Source organism: Mesoplodon mirus, assembly GCF_964341445.2.
Source record: "Mesoplodon mirus genome assembly, chromosome: 17".
In the NCBI taxonomy this organism is placed as follows: Eukaryota; Metazoa; Chordata; class Mammalia; order Artiodactyla; family Ziphiidae; genus Mesoplodon; species Mesoplodon mirus.
In genome coordinates, this window is record NC_138993.1 from 53,445,944 (window position 1) to 53,464,933 (window position 18,990).

The 18,990-nt window shown below is 38.7% G+C and overlaps 1 pseudogene across 1 annotated transcript; it reads left to right on the plus strand.

Annotated features, from left to right (window-relative positions):
• Positions 1-15,878: 15,878 nt before the first annotated feature.
• On the plus strand, positions 15,879-16,818 carry LOC309792573 (SIN3-HDAC complex-associated factor-like; annotated as a pseudogene). The gene has a single exon. The product of its transcript is annotated as an SIN3-HDAC complex-associated factor-like (transcript).
• Positions 16,819-18,990: the final 2,172 nt, after the last annotated feature.

An 18,990-nucleotide genomic window follows, 5' to 3' on the forward strand; every position in this document is an offset into this window, starting at 1 on the left:
TTTTGATTTGCATTTCTGTAACGATTAGTGATGTTGAGCATCCTTTCATGTGTTTGTTGGCAATCTGTATATCTTCTTTGGAGAAATGTCTGTTTAGGTCTTCTGCCCATTTTTGGATTGGGTTGTTTGTTTTTTTGATATTGAACTGCATGAGCTGCTTGTAAATTTTGGAGATTAATCTTTTGTCATTTGCAAATATTTTCTCCCACCTGAGAGTTGTCTTTTTGTCTTGTTTATGGTTTCCTTTGCTGTGCAAAAGCTTTTAAGTTTCATTAGGTCCATTTGTTTATTTTTGTTTTTATTTCCATTTCTCTAGGAGGTGGGTCAAAAAGGATCTTGCTGTGATTTATGTCATAAAGCGTTCTGCTTATGTTTTCCTCTAAGAGTTTTATAGTGTCTGGCCTTACATTTAGGTCTTTAATCCATTTTGAGTTTATTTTTGTGTATGGTGTTAGGGAGTGTTCTAATTTCATTCTTTTACATGTAGCTGTTCAGTTTTCCCAGCACCACTTATTGAAGAGGCTCTCTTTTCTCCATTGTATATTCTTGCCTCCTTTATCAAAGATAAGGTGACCATATGTGTATGGGTTTTTCTCTGGGCTTTCTGTCTTGTTCCATTGAGCTATATTTCTGTTTTTGTGCCAGTACCATACTGTTTTGGTTACTGTAGCTTTGCAGTATAGTCTGAGGTCAGGGAGCCTGATTCCTCCAGCTCTGTTTTTCTTTCTCAAGATTGCTTTGGCTATTCGGGGTCTTTTGTGTTTCCATACAAATTGTGAAATGTTTTGTTCTAGTTCTGTGAAAAATGCCATTGGTAGTTTGATAGAGATTGCATTGAATCTGTAGATTGCTTTGGGTAGAATAGTCATTTTCACAATGTTGATTCTTCCTATCCAAGAACATGGTATATCTCTCCCTCTCTTTGTGTAATTTTTAATTTCTTTCATCAGTGTCTTATAGTTTTCTGCATACAGGTCTTTTGTCTCCTTAGGTAGGTTTATTCCTAGGTATTTTATTCTTTTTGTTGCAATGGTAAATGGGAGTGTTTCCTTAAATTCTCTTTCAGATTTTTCATCATTAGTGTATAGGAATGCAGAAGATTTCTGTGCATTAATTTTGCATCCTGCTACTGTACCAAATTCATGGATTAGCTCTAGTCGTTTTCTGGTAGCATCTTTAGGATTCTCTATGTATAGTATCATGTCATCTGCAAACACTGAGAGCTTTACTTCTTCTTTTCTGATTTGGATTCCTTTGATTTCTGACTTTGAATTTTGATGACTTTCTCTCCACAGACCAGAGGACATGTCTACCTTTCTCACCTCAGTGCATTTTAGTACAGAGTGGTGGATCTAACTGAGAAATGCTTGGGCCCCTGGTGATATTCTAATTTTATTTTTTTAATACCCTTCTTCCATCTGGGGTACAGATATTCTGGATTAGTTTGGAGAGTGCTGAGTGGGGAATTGATCATGAGCCATCTGACTTGCACGTGGAACTACTGCTCCCCTTTCACACATAGTGCCCACTGAAGGGTCAGGCCCTGCCTGCCAGATTTGACTTGAGGCTTTTTCCTTTAAGGGCCCCACAGTCTTCTAATGAAGTCTGGCTCCTTCTCCCCACCTCCGTCCCTTTACTAGGTATATCTGCATATGTCGAACACCAATGGTGGGCACGTTCCATGCACTTTCCGATGACATTTTGGAGTTCCAGGGAAATCAGACGGGTAACCAAACCACTGTTTCTGTGTATACCACATATCCTGTGATGGGTAAGAAGTTCCTTGAGCATTCTAGACCAAAGAAAGAGGTGTGTATGCTTGAGAACTGCTCCATTTGCCATCCTAATTCAGTTCCAGTATAGCTAATATGCCCTGTGACATAAAATTAAATATCAGGTGCCCTCTGTCCTCAAGGAGCTTAGGTACCTATTGGAGAGATAATACACGTGATCTTTCTGGCAGGTTTGTAGTGGGACTTCTGCGTGGCTGGATCTGTTTTGGTTAGCGAAGACCATATTGGCTTGGCCACTTGATCTGCCATGTTAGCTGTTATGTGTTTCAGAGTTGGGAGGACAGTGAAATTGAGCTTAACTCACCTTCAGTTGGAAATGGAAGCCTGTTGGGAGAGTAGAGTCAGAACCCTGAAGAATTAATCAGAGCTACTAAGAAAAAAAAAAAAAGAGCTACTAAGTAGTAGAGAGAGAATTCCAGGGCATGCGTGAAGGTCAAGATTCCAACCATTCTTCACTACATGTGGAAGTATGAAGTCCAAAATGGCTACAGTGGGTGCCAAATAAGTGCCTATGGGGGCCAGAGGACTCTAGATAACTTGTCTCTAAAGCAATTTGATTCTAAATTTTTTTGAACAGATGATCAACATAACAATTTCCTTAAAAATTTTTTTGTTGTTGAAATGAGTGTCAGTAATTACTTTTTTCCCCTCAAAGTTTGCTCATTTTTGTGCACTATGAAATAAATCGTCCATATGGCTTGAAGCATTATTGATTTGTAAAATGGCTTTTTAATTTTGCTTTTTAAAATTTGAACTAATTGCTTAGCTATTTATTTCTTCCTTGGGCTATTTGTAAAAGTTGAAAGCACAACCTAAATATCCATCAGTAGCAGGAAGTATAATGACTATTTAGAAGCGTGGTTGGTCTGTGTGCAAATCCCATGTCTGGACATAGCAACAATATGGCCTTGAACCTGAACTTGGCATCCTATTTTCACATTGATAAAATGACATTCATCATCTCTACTTCACAGAATTATTGAGGATTAAAACAGACAATTACTAAAAGCTCCCACAGTGCCCAGCACACAGTAACCTCTCATTCATTAAAAGGTAGCTTCTTTCATCATTAGTTTCTTCTATTACTTTTTCCTCATTAAAAAAAAGCAATGAATTAGTACTGCAGGAAGAAAAAAGAAATAGGGTAAATATAAAGAATACAGTAATCCCACCCATTCAAAGATAACTGCTATCACTATCTTGCCAAGTATTTTCCAAGCCCTTTTATATGATTTCTATATATTCTTATATATTACTGATTTTTTTTTGTAAAGTGAAATCATACCATGTATGTACTACATTATAACCTACTATAGTTAATTTAAGCAAACCACAATTTGATGGACATTTACGCTATTCAAAGTTTTTGCTGTATGGCAGTGCAAAACAAAAAAATGAATTATAAATTTAAAAAGCACTAATCATTCTAAAATTTGACACAAATACTTTAATACATACAAAGAGTAACAAAATAACGCACAATTGGCCAATACCTTAAACAAACCATTTGGTCATTTAAACTTCATTTTCATGTGGATCTGCTTTCTTTCCATTAGAATGTTCTTTAAAATATTTTGTTTAACGTTCTGGCTAAGTCATATGCTATCAGGGAAAACATGAAACTTTGGTGGCAGGAGGAGGTGAGGGCATGTAGGGCTTGTACGCCATGTTAAAGAACTTGACCATGGAGGAGGAACCTTTGAAGAGTTTTAAAGCAGAAGCTGAGGAAGGCCCATCCTCGTTTTAGACCATGCAAAACTGAGGCCTGGAAAGAGTTACTCAGGTATTGAAGTCACCTTCAGATGAGGGTAAGGGCAGTGAGTTAAACTGAAAATTCCAGTAGGTTGCTTCGAATCCTTTCTGGACAGGTTGAGTAAAATATAACTAAGTATTAACCAGTGGAAATGGGTCATATCTCTTTTGTACCCTGTTGAAACTTATAGAAATTCCTTTTTTTGTTGTAAAATGTGTTACACCAATAAACTCTGAATACCTGTGGCCCACATTAGTATTCTAAAGATGAAGGAAAAAAATAAATTAGCTGTTACTCTATTTAAGAACTGAACTGACTGCAAAAGGAAATGGTTAATGCCTCCTGGCTCCAAGGAAGCACTTTATCTCAGTGACATGTCGAAGAGTTACTGTCCAAAGCAGACGCTTTCTCAGGCCGGGTCCTGCTTCTACATCCATTGTGTCTGAAACAGGGAAACTGTGCAGAATGTTTCAGACTTGCATAGTGGTCTTGTAAATTTCCTTTAAATTCCATCTCTGAAGTCTATTTTTTAAAATGTGTCCAGATCTTTTAAAAATATGCCTCTCTGGTGACATGTCTGATTGACTGACATTTGGGCACAAGAAAATTGTCAGTAATGAGTGCTGTGAATACACACGCATACCTGATTCATCCACTGGGCTCAGCTTGGTACCAGTGCTTTTGTTTTACATTCATTAAAATTCCTATCAGGACACAAAATGCTGAACATCACCCAAAACAAAACCAAACAAAACCAACCAACCAAAAAAAGAAGAAAAAAAAAAAAAGCTTAGGCATAGATACAGCAATGTTGGTTGATGAAGAAGCAAAACAAGCCATTTATATATTGCTTAGTCTTCTTTAGCTAATTGTAATTTTTTTTTAATTTGAAGTTTTATGGCAGTTAAAAACCCCAAATATTAGTTTTTTGCTAATTCAATTTTGTTTTTCTCATGAAGATAATCTGAAAAAGAAAAAGAAAAAATTTAATGGAAGCTGTTCAGTCTTTCACATCTCCTCTAAATATTCAGTATACTGGAATATCCTGATTTTCATTTTAACTCAGATATTTTGGTCATTATACCTTCTAAGAATATAATTTTGCTGTATGCAAGTTTAGGAAGTATAGGGGTTAAAATAGGTATTTTTTTTAGTGTAAATAAAATAAATCTCTACCAACCATATGTTACACAAACATGCAAAAAGTTTGGTCTTTATTTTTAAAATGCAAATGCAAGTTAATTTCAATTTTATGAAATGCAGTTATATCCTAAGGGAAAACCATAACAATTTCAGGATAGAATTGTCATTTGATATAAGATATTGCATTTTATTTTTTTATTGAATACATAGCACCCACTGGTTTTACATTATTGTGTAGTAGGGAATAAAGACAGAATGAAAGGTCATGGGTTAGGCATTTTTTAAAGATATTATGTTAAACTAGAGAATCAACCATTTTCAGTGAATGTGGCAGAGGCTTCTGTTCATCTCATAGGGCTTGTTTTCACTGTTTCCTATGATAACAGAAAGTCTGCTTTTGGATTTGGCAAACACATTGGAGGCAACACCACATTTTTCAATCTCCCTCACTAGGTGTGACCCTGTGACAAGCCCTGCGTATGTTGTGCTCAACTTCTGAAACATTTCCTCCTTCTCCCCTCCTTCCTGCTGCTTGGACATGGTGTGATGGCTGGCTATTCATCTTGAACTGTGAGGATAAGGAAGCATCCTCGCATTGGTGATGTGAAAACTGGAAGCAACGTGTGCCCCAGATCTAACTATTGAATCACTGTGGAATCACCTAAACTACCTCAATCCAGACTTTTATGCAAAAGGAAGTGAATATTCATCTTGTTTATGTTTCCTGTATTTAAGATCTCTATTAGGAGCTGACAAATATAAACCCTAATGGATACAGAATTGGATGCCTGAAAGTAGAGAGTTGGTCGTGACAAAGTCTAAAATGTAGATGCTGATGCCTCAGTTAATGGACGGTGAAAAGCTAAGTCCTCTTGTTAGGTTACAGCAGAACATTTGATGAAATGATGCCTATGGCATCTTAGAAAGCAGACCACAGGCTATGGCTCTAGCATTGGGGGAAATCGTAGGAAAAATTCAAGATGTCTTATGTTTGTTACTTCTTGCTGCTTTGGGAGAGTCTACAAAAGAGGTGTACTCATTTGGGAGCTAATCAGTCTGGTAACAGACTACATCCTGCAATACAAGTTGACCAAGAGTCCAGTACTACTATATTAGTAAGTTAATACTAACTACGGATACGCGCTGCTGATTCTGTGCCAGGCACCACTGTAGTGCTTTATATGTCTTAAGTGACTTAATCTTCAAGCAACACAATGAAATAGATACTGTTTTTAGCCCCATTTTGCAGATGAGAACCAAAGAGGTTAAGTCACTTGCCAGTTGCACATCTGATAAGTGAGGAACCTGGTTGGAACCAGGCAATTTGGGTCCAAAGTCCATATTCCTAACAGTCAGCAGTTTGGACCTTATAAGATTGAAAAAGCTAACTGCTTTTGTACCTCAGACTGGAGCAGTTTTAAGTAAAGGCTGCAAAGGTTCAGACTTCGCAAAAGATAAGATGGTGCCTCTGAGGCTTTCCCAAGCACCTGTAGTTAATCTTTCTCTGCCAGACAATGGGCAGCTCAGTGGCAAAGATCAGATGAAGAGTCTTGTCTCCCACCCTGGTTCTTTGTTTCAAATGGCTTTAAGAAAACCAGGCTGAAACATGAAAAAATGGGGATGGGCAGAGAGCCCAGAGGCAATAAGCGAAAGACCTGTGTCTCTTCACTCTTAAAAACTCTGACTCTACAAGATATTTATCTGTCATTATGAACACATAGAACTGACCAGAAGCAAATAAACTGGAAGTCCACTAGATTTTTGAGGAAATGATATTACCAGAAAAACCCAAATCCCGTTCAATCCCAAAAGCTTGGGACTGAAACCAACCATTTGACCTCTGAACCAGTACCAGTGAGGGGCAGGCTACAAAAGCCATGCAGATTTTAAAAGGGCACCCTCTCCAATGCCCACCTCAGATGAGCCATGGAGAAAAGTGATCAAGGAAGTCCACGCAAAGGCGCTTTCAGATGCAATAAACTGGGAACTTACCCTACTAACAAGAAGGGAGTCATCATTATTCCTGCCCAAAAAGATACGATCGCTTCCAAGATGGTTCTGTTTCCCATTCTCCATTTTCTAAATGGGAGTTTTTCATTGTGGATGCCACGTTTTTGGAGCACTGAGGTATATTTTTGTTGGGGGCGGATAACTGGGCTCTGTGGAGCCATATATGTGTCTGTTAGAGATGAGATCACTGCCCATCAATGCAGATATCCAAGACTTGATGGACTTTGGAAATCTCTCCCTTGGAGAGAGACTGAGGAGGAGGGGTTTCTGGAAAGAAAGGTGTATATGAATATCTGGGTGGCCAAAGTGGCAGGTGATAACCGATGTTATTTGTCCTATAATATCTCTTCTGTCCTCCTATATAAAACTGAGATCATAATCAGCGGGAACAAAAGACTTTAATTCCCAGCCTAACTTGAAGCTAACTGTGACCATGTAACTGAGATGTGGCTAGTGGACAGTGAGAGGAAATGATGCCTGCAATTTTTGAAACATATTCTTAAAGGGAGTGGGTGTGTCCCTTCTCTTCCCCTTCATCAGTCTTCTTTCTTTCTTTTTTTTTTTTTTTTTTTGCGGTACGCGGGCCTCTCACTGTTGTGGCCTCTCCCGTCGCGGGGCACAGGCTCCGGACGCGCAGGCTCAGCGGCCATGGCTCACGGGCCCAGCCGCTCCGCGGCATGTGGGATCCCCCCGGACAGGGGCACGAACCCGTGTCCCCTGCATCGGCAGGCGGACTCTCAACCACTGCGCCACCAGGGAAGCCCCAGGCTTCTTTCTTGAAACACGGATAAAACGGCTAGAGATCCATTGTGGTAGTCTGGATGCTGTCTCTCCCCTCCTGTTCCCAAAAGAGATACACATCCTAGTCCCTGGAGCCTGTGAATGTTACCTAATATTACAAACAAGAACTCTGTGGTTGTGATTAAATTAAAGATCTCGAGAGAGGGCGATCACATTGGATTATCCATGTGGGCTCTAAATGCAATCATACACCCATCTTTATGAGAGAGACTGAGGGAGATTTGCCACAGAAAAAAGAGAAGACCATGTGACTACGGAGGCAGAGATTAGAGTGGTGTGGCCACAAGCTAAGAAATGCCACGGCCACCAGAAGAGGCAAAGAATGGATTGTCCCCAAGATGCCTCCAGAGAAAGCCTTCCTGGTTTGATCCCAGATTCCAGACTTCGAGCCTCTATAACTGTGAGAGAATAAATTTCTGTTGCTTTAAGCCACCAAGTTTGTGGTTACTTGTTACAGCAGCCCCAGGTAATGAATCCATCCACCTTAGACCAGGAGAATGAGAACTACACCATGGGAAACGTGGAGTGGAAATTTGGAAGTCACTAAGTTCCCAAATAACTATGGAGCCACCAAAACAGCCCTGAGCTTCCTTCCTTCAGTTTTTACACTGAAGGTAAAGAAAGTAATAAACATCTGTCTTCTTTCAATCACAATTATTTGGAGTTTCTGTTATAACTAGCCAATCCTAAAAACAACCAGGAATTATGTCATTTAACTCTCTACCTCCAAGCCAAAATATAACTAAGCCATAAATATATATATATATATATATATATATATATATATATATATATATGTATGTCTATCTACCCTAAGAATAAAATTCAGTATCACTTTTTTCATATAGTCATAGGAAATAGGTAAGGAAAACCTTTTCGTCTGAGCTTGGTACCACTTATTTCCATGACTGGACTCAAGACTTGTGGAAATGATATTTTTAGTACAAAGACTTTATAAGTCAGAGAAATGGTTTCAGTGGTGTTAGAATAAGCATAATTGCATGCTTCATGGAAAACAGAAATCTTGGAGGTTCTTGGACACATTGAAACATGGTGGAAAATAAATCATTCTTTACCAGAATTTTCCTCTGTTCGCTGGAGATGTTCTCATCAACTGTCCATCCTGTTTGTTTTTTACCATAAACTTTGCTTCCATTTCAGAGCCAAGGTTGACCATCTGGAGCAAGTCCTGTGATCTCTAGAAGCCTCAATTTCCTTGTAGGTAAAAATGGGACTACTTTGCAGGATTGCAGTAACCATTCATTGAGATTAGGCTGTTGTAGAGTGCCTGCCACAATGTAAAAGTCTAATAATGGGAAACTAACATTGGCTGTTAAGGATGAGATAGGCCTGTTAAGGAACCAAGAAAAGAACTAATAGAGATTTTGAGGCCACTAATAGAAGGCAGTTTGGAAGGTCAAGTTGAAGTTGTATAGTGATCCATTCCTACCAAAAGTTTGTTCCATACAAAATTTTAGCTTATGTGAAGCTTTTCCCATATAACTTTTCAGTCACCATGAGAATTTTATTTCCATGTGATGTGAACCATGGGACAGTTCTTTTCTTTTAACTGAAGTATAGTTGATTTACAATATTGTGTTAATTTCAGGTGTACTGCAAAGTGATTTGGTTATACATATATACGTATATATCTATACTCCTTTCTGATTCTTTTTCATTCCTTGTTGGTTATCTATCTTACATAGCATCTGTTAACAGCATGCCTCTGATAATCCCCTACTCCCAATTTATCCCACCCCCCCTTCCCCTTTGGTAACCATAAATTTGTTTTCTACGTCTGTGAGTCTGTTTCTGTTTTGTAAATAAGTTCATTTGTACTATTTTTTAGATTCCACATATAAGTGATATCATATGATATTTGTCTTTCTCTGGGACAGTTCTTTTGAAAGTCGTTAGGAAAAGAGTAATTGGGGGCTGAAGAAAGACAAGAGAATGGAGTGAAAGGTGCAGGGAGGGGAGGTGTGAGCAATGCAGGTTTGGGTACAGTAGAGAAGGATTCAAGTGCTGGGTCTTCGGCAAGAAGAGTTGAAGCATAGATGGAGAGAGCTAAGCAAAGTAGTTTGTGGGGTGACATGACTGTAGGAAGTACCAAGCTCTCCAGCCCTTTCTGCTGGGAGTAAGTTGGAGAACTATCTACTCAGAGAGCTGCAGATTACTGAAAAGTTGTGGGGGGTTTTCATCTCAACCACCTAAATTATTCTGTGGGTCTGGGACTACTGTCAGACCCATGTGACTATCAACAGCTCTGGGTTAAAAAATCAGAAAGTCATTAACTTTTAAAATCAGTCAAAGACCAGAAAGGTCAGATAGAAAACCATCATAGTTGAGGTTTTACTCCTTGTCAGTTATTGTGCTCAGTGCATGAATATGCTTGTCTCATTTAAGCCATACAAAAATCCTGCATCACTACTTCCTATTTTATGAGAAAAGTGAATTAAATTTCTCACCCAAGATCTAATGCTTAATAATATTGACATACTAGGGATTCTAATTTATTGGTGTGTTAACATTAAAATCCACAGTCTTTCCATGATGTCATGCTGGCAACCATCTTTACTACTGGTACCGTTTTTTCTTACTCATAAATTCTGGCTTTCCCCTCCCTGGTGTTTTCTTCATAGATGAAGGATAATATAAGTACTTTAACTATGATAACTTTCCATAAATATGAAGACAATTATGAAGCTTCTGCTCAATACATCTCCTCCCCTATACCATAACATTTCTCCTGAGAATCTATTTAAGACCCTTCTGACTTTCTTTTCTTCTACAAATGACATTTTACAGTGATATCACTTTTGTAAAATTATGGTGACTCCAACTGGTATAAGATTTCAGTAAGTGCCAAGGGTAATGCTAGATAAAGTTCTATGCAGATCAGGAATCACTTTAATCTCTTTCACTTTGACATGTCAAAGATATTCCCATAAACAGTTCCAGAATAAACAGTAAAGCAACTTCTGTATAACCCAAGAGGAGAAGAAACCATGGCACATTTCCAGTAGTTCCAGACTGTGTAGAGGAGAGGAGATTGACTTTAGATTAGAAATGCTTTTATGTAGCTTTGAGTGCTGATTGAACTTGTTATTTCTGGACTTCAAGAAATGTCTTTATATCAGGGCAATGTTTTTATTATTGAATTTGTATAATATGTCCCAGAGCCTCAAGAGGTAAACGGAGGCATTATCAATGTAAATAAATAGATAGCCTTAAGCGGTGATGCTTTGGGAAAGGATACCCAATGCAGATGTAGATTTGCTGGAAGGAAAGTAGGGCGTGTATCAATGTCAGTTATCCCCAAGTCAACTTGCTGCTATGGCAGAGGAGTATGCTGTCAAGGATTGTCTAATAAATAATCGTCTTCACTGAGGAAGGCAAATTACCAGGTTCTCATCTTAACGTCTAGTTTCCAATGAGAGGTAAGGACACCAAATGATTTGGGGATAGCAAATAAGCAGATTGCTTACTAGCAGAGGGAGAAGACCAGCTTGCATCCAAAGGGGACAATGTAGTAGATGTGCTATAGGAACAAAGCCTTCCTCTGGCTGGGGGTTGGTGCACAAACATTGGATTGTTGCCGGGACTGGCAGCAGAGAGTGTTGTGTCCTCTGCCAACACGTGTCCTGTTCCTTTGATAATGGTGTCCAGAATTCTTGATGAATAGTTGGGTAAATTTCCTAGGTTTCTGGGTGGAGACTCCTATCAATAGAACTGTGACACCCTTGAAAGATAATACTGGCTTTACTTAACAGAGGTGTCAGTGACAGGTTGTTACATAATCTTACATTTTAAAAAAATGAGCCAGATCAAATACCACAAAACTATATTTGTCATACCAGATAATGATTTTTTAAAATTAAGCTCTCCTTAAAATTATAGCAATTCAATATGTGAAATGGGTTTGACCAGGTAGTTATACTAAGCTAGCCCTGGTTTTAAATCTGCCAGACTGTCTTCAGTTGTGTCACTGGGCCTGATACACAAACACAGAGTAAAATTCTAAAACACTTTTGGTAATGGGAGAGGTGGGGATCTCAGAATCAAACACTAATATCACATTGAAAGGTTAGTAATACCTATTCTGACTCAATACAACAAAATGAAAAGGAGGATTGCTTTCAGTTAAATTAGTTGAGTTAAACTTATATATCTCCAATCTATCTGAGTAATTTGGAGTGGAACTTCTACTTGCAGCATGTACTGATCATGAACCACAGTGTCTGACATGCAACTTGTACGCGTAACGTAAAAATTTAAATCCGTTTCATTTTTCACATTCTCTTATTGGGGTGGGGGGCTAGTCAGTTTGGGTTACCCCACTTTTCCAGGGTCGCATCTATGTTCCAGGGACTTTAGAGGGATACAAGACTGGCCTCTGCTAAGATATCCATCATCGCATCTGGGCCTCAGTCATTGGCCCACGTGGTAGCCTCTGAGGCGTCTCTTGTTCCCATGCTCAAGTCTCCTTCAGAAGTGGCATTCTCTATGCTTCTTCCAAGCCCAGCCAAGGGAACCACACTTTCTGCTGCTTCTGTGCTGAGGCATAGGAATTGTCATTTCCTTATGGTCCCATCTGCCTACACCAAACACACAGCCATCCCCTATCTTCCTGAGACCCAACCTCGGAGGCAGGGAATGGAGGTGGAGGAAGTACATGTCTCTCTGGGACCCCAAGGTTATCTCTGTTCAACTTGCTTCCTCCCATCCATCCTGTCTCCTTTCTCATCCAAATGAATCATTTTCTGTAGCAGGGGAGAGATCAACTGTCTTATAATATTCCTCACATTTGTTTGGTCCTTGCACAGAGTCCTGACTGTTGCTCAAGCACTGGGTTTCTCAGCTGGTGCACTATTGACTTTGGGGGCTGGATATGTTGTTGGGGGTTGTGGAGAGCTGTCCTGTTCACTGTAGGATACTCAGCAGCATCCCTGGCCTCTACTCACGAGATGCCAGTAGCACCCGCAATTGTAGAAACTGAGAATTATCTCCAGACCTTGCCAAATGGCCCTGGTGCATTTGCCCTTTATGGAGAACTACTGCCTTAGGGGCATAGACTTTTGGAAACAAAAGCCATTAAGATTCCCTGGAGACGATCCACATCGAAGAGGAGTGCTAGCGGAAGGGGCACCCAAAGGAGATGTGGGAAATTGGGAATTCGTATTTTAAAATTTTTGTATACGCTCTACTTGACATGCAGAAAAAGGAGACAGGAAAGTTAGGATAGCTACACACAAACACTGCCATACTGAACATAGATACTTAAATGTTAGAAGAGTTTCATCTTTGTATTTTTTATGAAGTAATTGTTTTCTCCTTATCAGCACTGCTCTCATTTTCTAAAGGAAACTTAATATCATTGATGTGAACTGATACAAATAAAATAGATTTCAGAAGCATGGACATTAAAGTTATACATGATTCGTTGTTCAAAATTTTATTCTTCTAAAATTTATAAATTTCTTCTAATAAAGGTTAATAAACAGAATGTTATATAGAACATCATCACAGCACCTTCTTAAATAGAAAAAGAAAGTCCACTATATATTGACATGTATGTAGAGCATTAACTATGCTTCACCTCTTGAGAAAGACCTAAAGCAAAAGTACTAAACTGTAAAGAATTCGATTTCTAAGTTACTTTAAATTTCTGAACTTAAGGGATAGCAAGTCACTTACCTTGTATTTCCCCATGACTGATCTATGATGGGCCAAATAGAAATGTCAAAGTCTGTTGACAGAACAAGAATAATGAGCATACATTTATGGTTTTTGTCAATAGCCCCAGAGATCAATTGCCGCATTGACCAAGGCCGAGTATTCCTTCCAAAGGGTGAATCTTGAAAAAAGTGGTTTCCAGATGCAGTTCATATCCAGGTGTTGCATTGGCCTTTTTGACACCCTTTCTGTCACCTTTCCGCAGACAAAGGAAATTTGAAAACCTACCAAAATCAACAAGCTTGCTTTCTTCCAGGCAGTGTTTAGTAAGCAATGGATTGATAGATGTTTTCATTCTTGTGGCCAGTGAAGAGTTTGGGAAACGGTGGGGCAGTTACTTAGGATGTTTGCACTGAACACTTAGACCCTCTCCTCCTAATAGTTTGATCATAAGGAAAGAATATAAACCATTTAATGTGGAGCAAACTTCTTCCATTTGAGGGTGACAGTCTTTAAATTGGCCACGTCTTTGATGTTGTGCTTAGGCTGGGAAGATTTCAAGTGCACTGGCATATAGTTATCCTAATGTGACAATTGTTTTACTTTGAAATTATTTTCCTCAAACACAGTACCGAAATCTGAGCTCCAGAGATGAAAATTGGAATCACAAGCTCTTCTGTGTATAATACTTGGTTCTCTAACACCAACTAAATTGCTTTATATATCTTCGGGTTTTATTTTATTAAATTCTTAAAAATCTATATTCTTAAAAATTCTTAAAATCCATACTCATTTTTTCTCATAAATAAATATGAAAATATTTATATAATTGAAAATTAACTGAATTAAATGTTCGGAAATGAATACAAGAGAAAATGTCTCTCATCAGCAAACATGAAAAAGATTCAGTTCATTAGTAAACAATGAAATGCAAATGAAAACAAAACAAGAAATAATTTTTTCTTATCAAATTGGCAGAGATAAAAAATTTCAGAGTGCTCAATACTGGACATAGAGTATTGCTAGTGAGAAAGAGAAAAAAGGTTTTTTAGCCTCTTTGGGAAATAATTTGACAATATGTAGAAAGGGTCTTTTAAATGTCCAAGCCTGAGACAAGTAATTCTAAACCTGGGAATCTATCCAAAAAAAATCATCTTAAATACAGAAAGAGTTTTATGTACAAATGTACTCATTGTAGTACTATTTACAATAGGGAAAAAAAGGGGGGGAAACAAAGTGTTTGACAATAAAGGAAATTTAAATAAATTGTGATACTTTATGAATGTGTATTTAGACATTAAGTATGCTAATGAAATATTTGAGTAATGGTAAACACTCATTATAATATTTAGAAAAAGAAACACTGTAAAAATTATGTGTCAATTTTGAATCGAAATTATGTAAAAGTGATGCTTAGAAAAAAGACTAAAATACAGCCAGATATTAAAACTTGTATTTGTAAGGTGAGAATATGGGTAAACATTTTTAAATTTTAGTTTTAAATTTTCCAAAAATTTTCCAAAAATGCTGTATTCATCTTTTTATTCTTTTATACTTGGAATAAAATAAATTTTATTTTAAAAAATGTATATACATTTTAAAACTTAAAATTACTCTGCAATACTAATCTTCACACACATAGTTCGTGAACTATGTTTTTCTTCCAAATGAAAACACATAGAATCAAAACATTAGAAAACGACTATAACCTCATATCCTAGTCCCCCTTTTTTCAGTTAGTCCAGCTTCAGCTGTCTTTGGTAAAATTGATTATCCTTTTTTAAATATTGATAAACGTTAGGTCTCACAGCTTGTTCCAATTCTTATGTATTATTAGTCAGTTTTATTTCCAGGACATCATGTATCCAATTTCTCTGTTAGAGTTGCATGCTATTCTCTAAAACTACCAAAAAACTAATTTTTGGTTATGGCTTGTCTTTCTTTCCTTATTTGCTTCCTAGTAGAATACCTATGTTCTAGCTTGAATTTTAAGACGTTCCCATTCCTTTGTTTGGTAAACAAAAAAGCATCATCACACCTGTAGGCCTGCCTTCTTTGCTCTTCTAATGTTATAAGTATACTGGGTGGTCGGCATGAGGGTAACGGAGCTGGTGTTACACTAGCTGTCTTCAGCCATCAGTTATCACAAGATTCCTGGACTATACTATGGAAAAATTTCTAGGTCTTATGGTGTGTGTGTGTGTGTGTGTATGATGGGATATCAAAGGAGAAGTGGAAAATACAAAAAAAACAAAAAAATAGTTTAACTTCAAGAATCTTAAATAGTATTTCAGTGGTTTTCTATGTGTGGTTCTGAACCAATAGCCTAACTTGTTAAGAATGAAATTCTCAGGCACCTCTGTGGACCTACTTGAATCAGAGGCTGGGCTTTTGTTTAGGCTCTCCCAGTGATGCACACTCAAATCTGAGAACCGCTGCCTAAGAAGAGGGCCAGGCGCAGGGGAGGGAGGCGGCGGCGAGGGACGCGCTCCCCCGCCCCGTCCACCCCGCCCCATCCCGCCCCGGCGGGCAGCTCTCTACCGGAACTTTCCCTCCGACCCCAAATGCTGCGTTTACCCACCGAGCCGCCGGGGAGCGGTTCTCTTTGCTGCCTGGGTGCCTCTGTCTCGGTCGTCGCGTGCCCAGGGGTCCATCCAGTGGCATTTTGAGTTTTGAAAGGTATTTTTGAATATAAGAAACACTTTACTACCCAGAAGGAATCTAGAAAGTGGAATTGGGGAAGTTATTACATTGGAGGAACTATTGGTGTCCTTCAAAGAATACTAAGACTATTGCCCAGAAGAAATGATGTTTGGTTTTCGCAAGCCAAAAGCTACCGAAGTGTAGAGGGCTGCTACATTAGCAGAGCTAAATCCTCCAGTTCTCAATTCACTGACAGTTAACGCTATGAAAAGGACTTACAGAGCTGTTTTGGGTTACATGAGACTCGTTCAGGAGACATCTGTAATGCCAGTGTCCTGCTTGTGAAAAGATGAAAGAAATTGCCAGCAGGATCAAAAAAAGATGCAAGGGCAGGACCCAGTCTAAAGACTACACTGAAACCAAAGAAAGTGAAAACTCTCTCTGGAAACAGGATAAAAAGCAACCAGATCAGTAAACTGCAGAAGGAATTTAAATGTCACAATTCTGGTGCCCACAGTACCACCTTAGGTGCCTCTCCAGCTCAATCTCCTTGTTATAGTCACCAGTCAGATGACGGCTCAGATACAGAGATGGCTTCTGGCTCTAACAGCACGCCAGTGTTTTCCTTTTTAGATCTCACATACAAGAAAAGACAGAAAATATGCTGTGGCACTATCTATAAAGGCCGTTTGGGGGAAGTCCTTGTTGACACACATCTATTCAAGCCTTGCTGCAGCAATAAGAAAGCAGCTGCTGGGAAGCCGCTGGAGAAGGGGCCAGAGCCTCTGCCCACCTCCACTCAGGAGTGGTGACTGAGGTTTATGTAGAAGGGGAGCAAAAAACGATTCAAATTTTGGAAAACAAAGCAACAAAATGACCCTCCTATTTTTAACTTGGATACCTACTATTCTGCCAGAGGAAGATTCCTAGAGTAGTTTTGAGTGTGTTGTTTTCCCTCCGGTTCCACAAACTCTGAAGCCAGTATCTAGCTTACTAAAAGAAAAAGCGAAGTGTACATAATATTTAAGATGCTGAGTATTTCATGGGAAAGCTGAATGCTGCTGTAAGGTGCTCTTTAAGTCTTTTTAAAAATCCCCTTCTAATGAATGAAATTAGGGGAATTTCAGGGGACAGAGATGGGATTTGTTGTATGATAAACATATGTAGTTTTAGTCTTTCTATATTGAGAAGCAGTGGTTGGGGCATTTTTTAAGATGGCTGGCTACACTTGTTTTCCTTCTTTATAATAAATTTGTCATAACTCAGTAAACACAGACTTGCCCCTAGAGATAGTCGTTCATAACTATGAAATATTAAGGTGTTGCCAAGGTTCTGATGATTCCGACCTGTACTACTGAATATTAAGCAGGACAGACTAAACTCTCTAGTGTGAATATCTTGAAGGAGTAATTTCTAAATATACAGAGCTAACTTGACTGCATATGTTGCATCCTGCATCACCTCCCTCCATATTGGTATTTGATAAAGTTTTTAATTTATATGACACTTCTAAAGCAGAATCCAAGTTCCTCTCAGGGAAATGTCAAGTCTTTAGGATAAGCAATCATATATGAATAGAACCAAAGCATTACCGCTTGGTAGAGAATGCACTCTATTAAAAATGTTAAATTATCTGAAAAATAAAATGTGCAAGTCTTCAGGATGGCACATGAAGAAAACAAAGGTTAATGCTTCTTGAGGCACATCTCTTAGAGGGCTTGCAAGTGTGTAAATAATTTGTTTATGTTACATGACTGGTGACTTCATTGAAAATCTGCACAATTCAGTTTTAGCTCTAGATTACTTCGGTTGACCTTTGTGAGGTTTTATTTGTGTAGAATGGTTGTTTGACTTGTTTTAACCTATTAGGGTTTTGGGCTTTTGTTTTTGTTTTCATTCTACATTAAAGTAAAATTCAACTAAAAGAAAAGAGTTGTATGTTAATGCTGAGTGGGTTGGTTTTGGTTTGGTTTCTTTTAGTCAGGCTTTCTGAACATTAAGGTGTTAGATGATACATCCTAAACGTGGAGCTCTTCAATTCTACAACCTCCATTGAAAGCCTTTTACTTGAACCTGCCCCCCCCAAAAAAAAACAAAAAAAAGAAGGCCAGAGAGAACATTAAATAATATGCAAACTAATTTTGTACAGTACACTTCACATAGAGTTGAAGTTAGCCTAGGCACTTTTGGGCAATGATTGTTCTTGTTACGTGAAGCCTGGCTAGTTTTTCTCTTTTACCTCGGAAATATTAACAATCCCCTTGTGAACCCTGCTGTTCCCCTTTCCTGTCTTCCGAAGCTGGCCTTTTGTGGTTGGATTCAGTGGGCCACGGCGCTGGGATGTGCCCAGGCAGCTGAAGCCCTTGGATTTCTTTTCCACGTGACTGGCCTAGGATGGCCTTCGTGACAGTAACTGTGCTATTTCCCACACTTCATGTTTAAAACACTTCAACCTGCTACAAACCAGGCTTCCACGTTCCTTTGAGCAACATCCGGAGCAGATGTGTAGCTTCCACATGTACTCCTAGAAGTAAAGAATATACGAGAAAACTTTTATCCCTTCCCCACATTTCAGTTTCACAAAAGTATTTCCCATTTAGAATATAAATCTCTATATAGATTTATTTGCTGGCTGTTTGCAGCCGTATCAACTGTTCTTCGTTGATCATCATTCTGGAAATGTCCAGAAAAAGAACCTGTAATTGTTATTCTGGATCTGTAAAATAGCATGTCTTCCAACCATTCTGTGTCTTCATTTCCATATTTATGTTCCAGAAATCACGATCAATTTCCCAAATTCTAAACTTACTCACATTCTTTTATGCCTGGGCACTGTTCCCAATGAATTATTTATTATACTTTCTTCATATAGTTTTTGCAGGATATTTTCTTAGCTTTACCCATTTGTCTTATGTTAGGCTCAGTAGTTGTGGCTCACAGGTTCTAGAGCACAGGCTCAGTAGTTGTGGTACACGGGCTTAGTTGCTCCGCGGCATGTGGAATCTTCCTGGACCAGGGCTCGAACCCACGTCCCCTGCATTGGCAGGCGGATTCTTAACCACTGCGCCACCAGGGAAGCCCATCCTTGTAAGCTTTTTAAAACACAGACTGCTGGGCCCATGGCCATCCATTCTGCTTCAGCAGCCCCTGAATAGGTTGGAGAAGTTGCAT